Genomic DNA, 9,750 nt, shown 5'->3' with positions numbered 1-9,750 from the left:
CGGCTGGGCACTGCCGAGAGCTCAGGTCCAGAGTGACCCTTCCTGGGGTCCTGGGAGCTTAGGTCAGGGTGGGGAAAAGCCCTGAGGCTTCGGGTTCCCTTTCCTAAAGTCCTCAGCAGATCTTTCAGAGCACAGGTAGCCTTGGTGTGGACCCACCTGCCCAAGGTGTGGGGGGCAGGCTGGCATATGGAGGTGGAGGGCGGTGATGGCGAACCTTTTACAGTTTTCCATGATACAAACAGCCCGCTGTGGCACGGGTGCCGTAGGTTTGCCACCCCTGTCCTAGGGAGTAAATGTGACTCAGTTTGAGGTCACAGGTCCTGCAGTTGGAACAGTCCATCCGCTCGTTCCTCTCTTATCTCCTCCCATGCCTGTCCTGGAGCCAGGACTCTGTTGTTCTAAAAGTGCCTAGAAAATGGAGCTTGAGTCACCGGGCCCGGATGAGTCTGAAGATATAAATACAGCTGTGGGTGAATGTACAGCTGTGGAGATGCAGGCCCAGTCTGGTACGTGTGTGCCGGGCAGATTTCCCATGCACGCAGGGAGTAAATTCCCCTGCCGTTCCTGGCTCTCTGGCTCACCGTGTGGTCAGTGAGCCTGCGTGGTCCACCCGGCCTTGTCCAGGCCCTGGGTGGTGGAGGGGTGCTGTGCAGGTCCTCAGGGAGCTCTCAGTCTGGGCAGGGTGTGGACAGAAAAGGCAGGAAGGCAGGGAGGTGAGGTTAACTTGAAGAACAATGGTCAAGACCCTTAGGACCTGAAACCGTGTTACAGATGAAGATGCAGGCTGTCAGGAAGATAGGTTTTGTGTTGGCTGTTCCACCAGCTTGGCGGGTTGCTCAGCCTCTTCCAAGCTGCAGTACCCATGATGATAATAATAATAATGGTTCCTACTGTGTAGCTTTATTTGTTAAATAAATTATAATAAATATAAATAATATTTGTAAACATAACCATAATAAAGTAAAATTGTAGCTTTACTGAATAATTCATAAAGAACACTTAACTATATGCCTGAAATGTAGTACATGCTCAATAAAAGTTAGCTAGCATTAACTGTATTTTTTTTTATTTGTTTTTTTTAGGGTGTTTTTTTTTTTTGAGACAGTATGTAATTAAGGCTGGCCTTGAACTTACTGTGCAGCCCAGGTCGCCTTCAACCTTGAAGTGGTCCCCAGATGCGGCCTCCATGGTGCAGGAGTTCCACGCGTGTGCCACCACGCCTGGCATTAGTAACTCAACAATATCACTCAGCTGTGATTAAACACACAGGGGCACCCAGCCTTCTGGGACCCTGCTCTTAAAAAATAGTCTGTTCTAGACGACTTCTTGAAAGCCCACTTCCTCTTGTGGAAGTTCTTTGGCCTCTCTGTTACAACTTTTTCTCTGTAAAAGGAGGGAAATAGTACCTACCTCACAGTATTTCAAGGATTAAGTTAGCTGATGTAGGTAAACCTCTGAGCAGCTGCTTGTAAAACGAGCTTGATAAATGTCAGCTGCTGCTGCTTGGTGACAAAGGAGACAGGCATTGTGGTTTAACTGAGAAACCAGTTCCTTCGTGAAGGGTGGCACCACACGTAACCACACATAAGCTGTGAGTAACGTCCACAGTGCAGTTGTGGTCCGGTGTGAAGAACACCCCAGTACTGGACGTCTGATTCTCCCCTGTCCCTGTCACTACCACGTAGCCTGTCTTGTTTTGTAGTTAGTTCGGAACCTCCTCCTCTGCTCACCTCCCAAGAGTGGCCGCTGCAGGTTGGAGGAGCATAGGGAGGGGTGATGGAGGCAAATTTACACCTGAAAGGTGAAGCATCTTCTGTGTGGAATGGTTCCAGAGTTATTTTTAGGGAAACCTTAGTGAGAGTGTCCTGAAGTGGGAATGTCACTCTGTCCTTCCGCTCCAGCCCTTGGGATCTTTTGTGTTGCTCTTAAGGTCGGGCAGAAAAGCCCAGTTTCCCTTTCTTTGGCCATTCAGTGTCCCAGTGGCTGGACAGCAAGGGTGAAGACCAGATCAGTTGGTACCAGGCCTGGTGTCTCAAACACTGATGCCACTTGACTCCCAGCAAGAGCTGGAGTGTTGAGTGTTGTCCAGTATATTATGTGTCCCTGCGTGGGGGCAGGCACTGGTGACAGAGCCATGACGGGGTGGTCCTGATCCCTGGCCAGAACTTCCTATTTAATCCCCTCTTCTACTACGTGATCTGTGTTTCCTCTCCCATGGGAGAAGTCCACAGTTTGCCACTGGCCCTGAATGACCATGGGGCTTCTGGATTTGAGGTAGACTTACCCGCTTGTTGCTTTGGTTTCTTCATCTGTGAAATGGACACACGGCTCACCTGGAAAGGTTATGTTGTCAAATGGGATATATATATTTATCAGAGTTCCTGCACAGACAGGCACTTTGGTTGCTTGCTGCCCTTCCCTTCTTTGTTACTTCTGGAGGTCACCCTCTCTGGGGGTCTGGGACAAGCCAACCAGAAGAGGGTTGCAAGCCATTTCTTGGTTCCAGTCCCCAGTCATCAGATCAGCCCAAACAAAACAGGTCGCCCAGCCAAATCGGATGCCCTTGGGAGCAGCTGCCCACAGCAGATGCTCCTCTCTCCCCAGTGTGCATACTGTCAGCCCTCTACCCTTCAAGTCCTCTAATCACAAGTGTACTTTGAGCTGGCAAACAGTGTCCAAAACCAGCAGCCCCTGGGCCGTCCCTAGGGATGTGGCAATGTAGACTCCCTCTCTGGCTTCTGTTGCTCAGAGAGAGCTGAGGACCAGACCTCGAGTGTGGTCTTGTCTGTGCTCCGAACTCAGTGGCCAGTTCGGCCCCACCCATAAGTCTGCTGCGAGTACCCCACCTCCTTGGGCCTGGGCAAAGCCTGTGTGTTCTGCTGTCCAGGAGCCAAAGGGCTAGTCAGGGAGAAGGTGGTCAGGACGGACTACAAACCAGAGACCGGAAGACCATGTGCAGTATCCAGACCTGGAGGTTCATGGCTCATGCAGTAGAGACTTGGAGAAGAAAGGGATATGTACTTGACTGCTTGGGTTCACGAAGCCCTAGAAGAGGTGCAGGACTTGAGCTGGACTCGGACGCAAGGCAGAGGCCGTTCAGGATGGGAAAGTAACCAGGGCACGTGGCCACTTAGGAAGCAAAACCCAGTCCAGTGGTTGAATCGCCCACCCTGGGTTCAAGGAAGGCATGGGGATTTATCCAGCACACGGTAGCTGGGCCAGATCTGCGATCAGAACCCAGACCCATGGTTCTGGGTCCCCTATTCTTCCGGCTCACCTGGCAGGGAGGGGCCCATGGGAGTGGTAGGTGACTTTGGAAAGCCCAGCCTCCAGGGCTAGTTTTATAGACTGTCAGCCCTTCTGACTCCTCTTACCTGCCTATCGCTCAGGACTCAGCAACACCTCTAGGAAGTCCTGACCTGTGTCCCCACTCGAGCCCCCACTCTGTGGATGTGAGGCCGAGCACCTCCCTCACCTCCCTGCACACTGACTGCATGTATTGCACGCCCTCTCTTCTGCTAGCAGGAGCTGTGTGTGACCCATTATTTCTGCATCACCAGCATCTGCATAGGCTTGCATGTAATGGGTGCTCAGTAAGAGCAGGTGGGTGGCTTTCGGTCCTCTTGGGTATTCCTTCGTCAAGGCTGGGTTGCATACTGAGTTGCTTCTTCCTGGGGTGGGCCCGCTCAGCCTCCTTAACAGAGTCTCTGTGGGGTCTACTCTAACCTTGCTCACCAGAAAGTGACCCTTTTTTTGAGTGACACTTTCCAATCTGACTGACTGGTTAGATTAGAGATGAGACTGGCCACACACTGGAGGATGTCAGGGCTGATAACCCCAGAGGCCATCCCATCTGCAGTCCTGAGGTGGGCAGCCAGTCTGACCCTGCACCCTGGGCACTGCTGGGCTGCGGGTTTGCCCCACATGCACAGGCCTTTGGCATCTTTCCTGTGTACCTTACCTCCTGAGAGAGGGAGAGGACCGAGGCTGGCTGTGCATGGGTGGGGAGAGCTGCCCAGTCTGGCCTGCTGACTGGCAAAGGGTCAAGTTTACCAGGAGGGAGGCCAGGCCACTCAGGTTTCACTTTGCAGGGGCTGTGGAGGGGAAGAGAGCTGCCCAGTTCCTGGAGGCTGAACCCAGCTCGCCTTTCCCCCTTCGTGGACTTCTTCCCCTGCCTCAAAACACAGGGTTTCTTGATACTCTGAATTCATTGTGACCCAAGGAGAGAAAGAATTTAGTTACTGATTTTTTCAGGAGCAGAGCCCAACTCAGAGGAGTAGGGGAGAGGGCAGCTCTGTCCCCAGACGCCCTGCTTGCTGGCTCGGTTTCAGGTGACCCTTGGCACTCCATTGTATGGGGTAGGTGTGGCTGGGAGCCCTTCTCCCCCAGGTTCCACTTGTCCCTCACTGGTCGGAGGCCGGAAACCCCTCCCTACTGCCTCCAGGCCTTGGCCCCGAGCTCTCAGCGGGCACCTGTGCCACCCAAGGAACCCTAGCCATTATCTAGACTAGTTCTCATTTTACATGGGTGGAGACTCAGTCCAAAGAGGTGACACACAGCTCTAGTTGTTGCCGAGGCGTGACTACACTCTCCTGGCTCCCGGCTCAAAGTGCTTTCCAGAATTTTCAGATGGTTCCAAACTTTCTGTTTTTATTTGTGCGCCCTTGGGCAGGCTAATTAAGTTCCCTGGGACAGAATTGTCATCCTTGTGAAAAAGAAATGTTTCATGTCTATGGTGAGGGGCAGTGTCATTGTGTGGATTATTAGAAAGCAGTGAGCTCCTCGCATGTGCCAGACGCCTCTTGGGCAGTCACTCTATGTCATTGTCCCTGTGGATGGGAGCCACCCTGTCTCATTCCTGGGGGGTCTGTCCCCCCACCTCTTCTGGCAGGTCTGTGGCAGTGATGTCTCCTCACCTGTTGGGGCCAGCACCTGGGGAGGCCTTGGCAATTCCTCTTACAACCAGGGCTGAACTGGCAGCGTGTGCGGGTGCACGGACACGGGCGCCAGGGGACTAGGAGCAGAGAAAAAAGGTAGAGTTGGTCTTCTGGACCACTATATTTGGAGAGGAGAGAGCCCCCTCCTGGGAACCTTCACACCACCCTTACTTGTGCCTGTGAAGTTGGCGTGGAATCTTTGTTGGTTTTTGTTGTGCTGGGGATGGAACCCAGGACGTTGTCATGCCAGGTAAGCGCTCTACGCCTGAGCTACATCCCCCCCCAGAGGTCAGTGGTCTTAACTGAAGTTTCCTTGCCTGGGTTAATCACACCCACCTCATCCGGTGGTTGGAAGATTAAACACTTGGAAGAGTTCCTGGCAGCACATAGTAAGTGTCAATGTCATCTGCTGTCATTAATTGTATAGGAGGAAACTGAGGCTTGGGAGGTCAAGTAGCAAGGTCATGAGTGTGGCCACAAGTGGTGGAGCCGGCAGGCAGACCGAGTCCAGGCGACTCCCGGACCTGGGTGACTCTGGAATCTGCCTGGGCTCAGCCGCAGGCGCTGGGCTGGAAGGCGGCTGCTCCTCTTGGTGACCTGGGGTGGCCGCTGTTTACTGTTTACGAAACCACATCTGTTTGGGGAGCTCAGGTGCCTGCAACGGGAATGTCCGTATTGACTGTCGCCGTGGGACGGCCAGGTGACTTGCAGGGGTGTCTGGCCTCAGCTTGGACTGGCCGGGACTGTGGCCAAGGTGAGGGTCAGGCCAGCCGAGCCCCTTCCCCAGACGGGAGGGGAGGGAGACACGGTGCCTGCGGCTGTGGCCCGGCCCTGCCTTCCCCTCCCCCAGGCTCGCCGGCGTTTGTCTCCTGCCTCCTTTCCGAAGAAGCGGGACCCGGCTCTCCGACAGGGCAACAAAAGCAACTTCCCTCCGAGCCACTGCCACCTGTTGGGTTTTCACACATTGGGGGTGAGTGGGGGGAGGGAACCGTTGCCCTTTTCCCAGTGTCTATGGTGCGCCCCCTCGGCACCCCCCACCCGCCTGAGATCCTCTTTGCTGCCCGATGTGACAGGGCTCAGGAGCCAGAGGGGGTGGGGGCCAGCAGCAGCTGGAAGGGGAATTGAGTGGGAAGGGGCTGGTGCTGGCAGCCGGGAGAGAGTTTGATGGATTACTCTGCGGGCCGAGAGGTTTCTCCCTAATCCCCCTTTGTGTCCCGGCCTGCAGCCCCTCACTCTCTCTGACAAGCTGCTAAGCAGAAGGCTTCCAGTCCCAGGGAAGAAAAGGCCGCTCAGCGGGGTGAACTCTAAATCCCCAGCCTCCAGGCCGGGGGGAGGCCAGAGCTAGGGAGCAAGTCTTGGGGTGGGGGCTGAGGCTGGGGCCCCTGCTCCCCTACATGGCCCTCGTTCTTTCCTCGGAGGTCGCTAGGAGCTGCGTCCTCCCTGTCACGGGAGCCCTGTGCGGTGTTGGGGCTCAGATGCATGTGCAGGTCACGGCTGCGGTTTCCCTGGGTGGGAGTGGGTAAAGCAAAGACCCACTGTTTTGGAAATATTTGGGCCCCAGGAGTGAAGGAGCAGTGGGCGGGAGGCCCCAAGCCTGTGTGTCTCCTGCTGGCCCCCCCCCACCCGGCAGGCAGGTGCCTGGTAGGAATTCCGAGCAGCCCAGCCACCCTAACAGGCGCCCATAAGGATGGAGGATTGTGGCTTCCAGCTTGGGGGGACGCGCCTGCGTTCAGACCTCCTGGCAGGATGCTCTGGGATGACCCAGGGCTCCTACCCGGCCTCCCTGAAGGGCGCTGAGGCACAGGGCAGAGCAGTGGGAAAGCTGGTTGGCCGACTCTCACCTGAGAAGCTGAAGTCTGCCCAGCCCAGAGGGCCTGGGACAGCCCTGCTTGGGATGAGACAGGGGGTCCGTCCATGCCTGGCAGGGGTGGGGCAGCATTGGCGGGGGTGATCCCAGCCCTTTGGCTGAGTCATTGCCTCTGGAGGCCAGCCTCCCCAGCCTGTCGCCCCCTCCTGAGAAGGGTGGAGGAGCAGTGCTCCGTGCTCCGGAGCCTGTGAGAAAGCAACGCGGCCTTTGTGAGTGTGGAGGGAGGACGCAGGGTCCCGAGCCAGGGTCAGGGTGGGGGCTGCAGCCGTTTGATGTGCCTGGACGGGGTGTGGGGACGCCGGCCACATAAAGAGCCCATAGAATTGCCGCCTGACACTGGCCCGGGGCGGGGGCTGCCCCTGACGCTCCCTCTGGCCTCTGTCTGTCAGCGAGGGAATCTGCTCCCCCAGCCCCACCTCTGCCGCCTCAGGGGTGGCAGGAGCCTCTTTGAAAGCCCTCAAAGGCCTCTTTATATGTCCCTATGACCCTCCCTTCCCTGGGGAGCTACGGGGAAATGGGCCGGGGTCGCCTTTTCTCCGCCTCCTCCACTCTGTCTTTAGAATTTTGGACAAAGTTCAGGCCAAGTTTGTTCCTGTTGCTCAGTTTCATTTCCCAAATTGCCTGCTGGGGTCCAGTCTGAAGAGCGGGTGTTCCGGGCCGGGAGGGTCTGTCTGACTCCCAGCCCAGGGAGCTGCCATGGCTGGGGTTGGGCTAGGGATTTTCCTGGGTGCCCCGGGGTGGGGGTGGGGACGGGGACAGTGATGTAGGGAAAATATAACTCCCAGCCTGCTAAGTGTCACATGCACTCAGTTTGTCTCCCAAAATTGAAGAATGAATTCTAAGGAACAGCGGAAGATAAGGATAGGAAAGACTGATTGAGAGAGAGCCCTCCTGAGGGATAGGAGGGGCCCTGAAAGTGGCTGCCACAGAAGCCACTTGTCCAAGCAGTGTATGTGAACAAAATCACAAGGGGGGTGCAACACGCGTCACACTAACCCATCAACAAGATCACAAGTATAGCCGCTTAGCCAATACTGATCCAAAAGAGATGTGGTCGCGTAGCAGGGGTACCTGGAAAAAACAGGCATTTTTGGGAAGGGACGGTTCCGGATGCTCTGGTCACCCACCTCAGTGACTGACTCCACCTGGACTTTACTGGACCAGATGGTACCAAAGACAGTGTAATTTCCAGTCCCTGCTTATCTCCTGGGGAGGCTGTAGGCCTGGTCCTTGCATCTTTATCTTGAAGGTTGGTCTTCAAATCCGCCTCCACAAATCCAGCCACAGTTCTGATGTTTATTTCTTCTGCCCCCTTCCTTGATGGCCCAGTCCCTCTCTGACTGTACCTCAATTTCCATCTCTTCAGCTGCCTGTAATAGGACCGTTCAGGTCTTCTCCCTTCTCTCGCACACCAACCTGGCCCATTCTTCACTAGGCAAATGTGTCCCAGGTCCCTTTCCTTGCTGGGGCTGGTGCCCAAGGCTTGCGATGGAGCCCAGCCTGCCCTGGGGGTGCTCTGTCAGGTGTCTGGAGCTGGGCTGACAGATTCAGGTTCCCAGACCTTGTCCAGGGCCCCTGGACTCTGGGCTTCAGTTCAGATCCCTGGGGCTGAGGAAGGAAGGTTCAGGGTGGAGCCCTGGAAAGTTCCCGGAGGACTAAGTTTTCCTTTTCCTCTGCTTTCTCCCCGTCTGCCCCTGGATGGAGAGGAGGGGAGAGGTTTGCGATCCTAGAAGGCTGCAGCTCCAAGCCTTAACTTTCCTAGAGGTCACCCCTAGCTTCCTGCCCCTGCTCTACAGGTGAGGCTCGGTGGCTCTCCTGGTTGATCTTCTGTTTGCCAGCTAGAGTGGTTGGGGAGCAGCGGAGCAGGAGGGTTTGAGTAAGGAGAGTTAGACCCTGGCCTCCTCCGTGCTCCTGCCCCCGGGGTCAGGGGAGCTCCCAGACCTGGCCTAGCTGTCACTCTCAAGCTTGGATGAGAAGTGGGCCTTGGGGCTTAGGACCAGTGGGGGCCGGGAAAGTGGCACCGAATGACTTCTTGCTCCAGGGCCTCACTGAGCCTGGGACCAGGCCTCGGGGGAAATGGCTGGAGTCCAACCCCACCCTGGGGCCTGGAATGGGAAGTGGGGGAGACTGAGGCATGGGGGATAAGAAAGTGGTACTTAGGAGGACGGGGAATTCCTCAGGTAACTCTGGGCTGGAATGGATAAATTGTAGGGCTGGCAAGAGTGCTTGGACCCCCGGGGCCGAGTAGACAGGAAAAGAGGAGGACGGGCTCGGCAACCTAAGAAGAGAGGGGTGAGAGAGGGCTGCTAGACTGTGGATTTCCTACCCAACCCCTTCAGTGAATTCTTCCTAGGCCCAGCCCCCAGTTACCTGGCTCGGGGCCTCCGGGACGGGAGGCTGCTTCTCAGTCCTCGGGCTGTGGGAGGATGGGGGAATTCCCTTCCCCGCCTTTCAATCTTTTCCACTGCGGGCTAAGGGTCCCGCTTCTGCTGGAGAGAACCGAGGAGCCGGGGGAGGGCGGGTGCGGTGACTGACGGTCGCTGGAGAGCTGCGATTTGTTTTAAACAAGGAGCAGCGTGGAGAGGGGGCAGGCCGCGGGTGAGGCGGGGCTGACAAAGTCTCTGCCCAGGGACGACCCGGTCCCCTGAAACCGCGGCCCGCGCAGGTGAGTGCCCAGCCCTCCCACTCTGAGGGTGGGGAGTGGAGTGGGCCGGACCCTTCGCCCCAGAGCCCTCCCTCCCGGCTGCGAGGACCCTCCCCTCGGTCCCCACTTTCCCTCTGGGACTCTGGGAAATGCGGCAGCGGGAGCGGTCCCCCTGAACCCGGGCAGCCCCGGGAGGCTGCGATCGGCTCCCGGAACCGCCCTCTTGGGACTGTGGCGGGTTCAGACGCCTCCCTGCCTCTCCCCAGGAGACCTCCCCTTTCCCCAGCGTGGGGATTCGGGGC

At 56.7% G+C, this 9,750-nt stretch overlaps 1 protein-coding gene across 1 annotated transcript in view; it reads left to right on the top strand.

The window, feature by feature from the left end:
- Positions 1–1,087: 1,087 nt before the first annotated feature.
- Slc45a3 (solute carrier family 45 member 3) overlaps positions 1,088–9,750 on the top strand; it is a 25,844-nt gene continuing 17,181 nt past the window's right edge. The window contains exon 1 of the mRNA XM_033761985.1: positions 1,088–5,033. The gene's annotated coding sequence lies outside the window, so the exon portion shown is untranslated. The remainder of the gene's footprint in view (positions 5,034–9,750) is intronic.

Source organism: Fukomys damarensis, unplaced genomic scaffold (assembly GCF_012274545.1).
Source record: "Fukomys damarensis isolate Sample0158 unplaced genomic scaffold, DMR_v1.0_HiC HiC_scaffold_11, whole genome shotgun sequence".
NCBI classification, from domain to species: Eukaryota; Metazoa; Chordata; class Mammalia; order Rodentia; family Bathyergidae; genus Fukomys; species Fukomys damarensis.
This window is presented reverse-complemented; position numbering and strand designations above follow the sequence as displayed.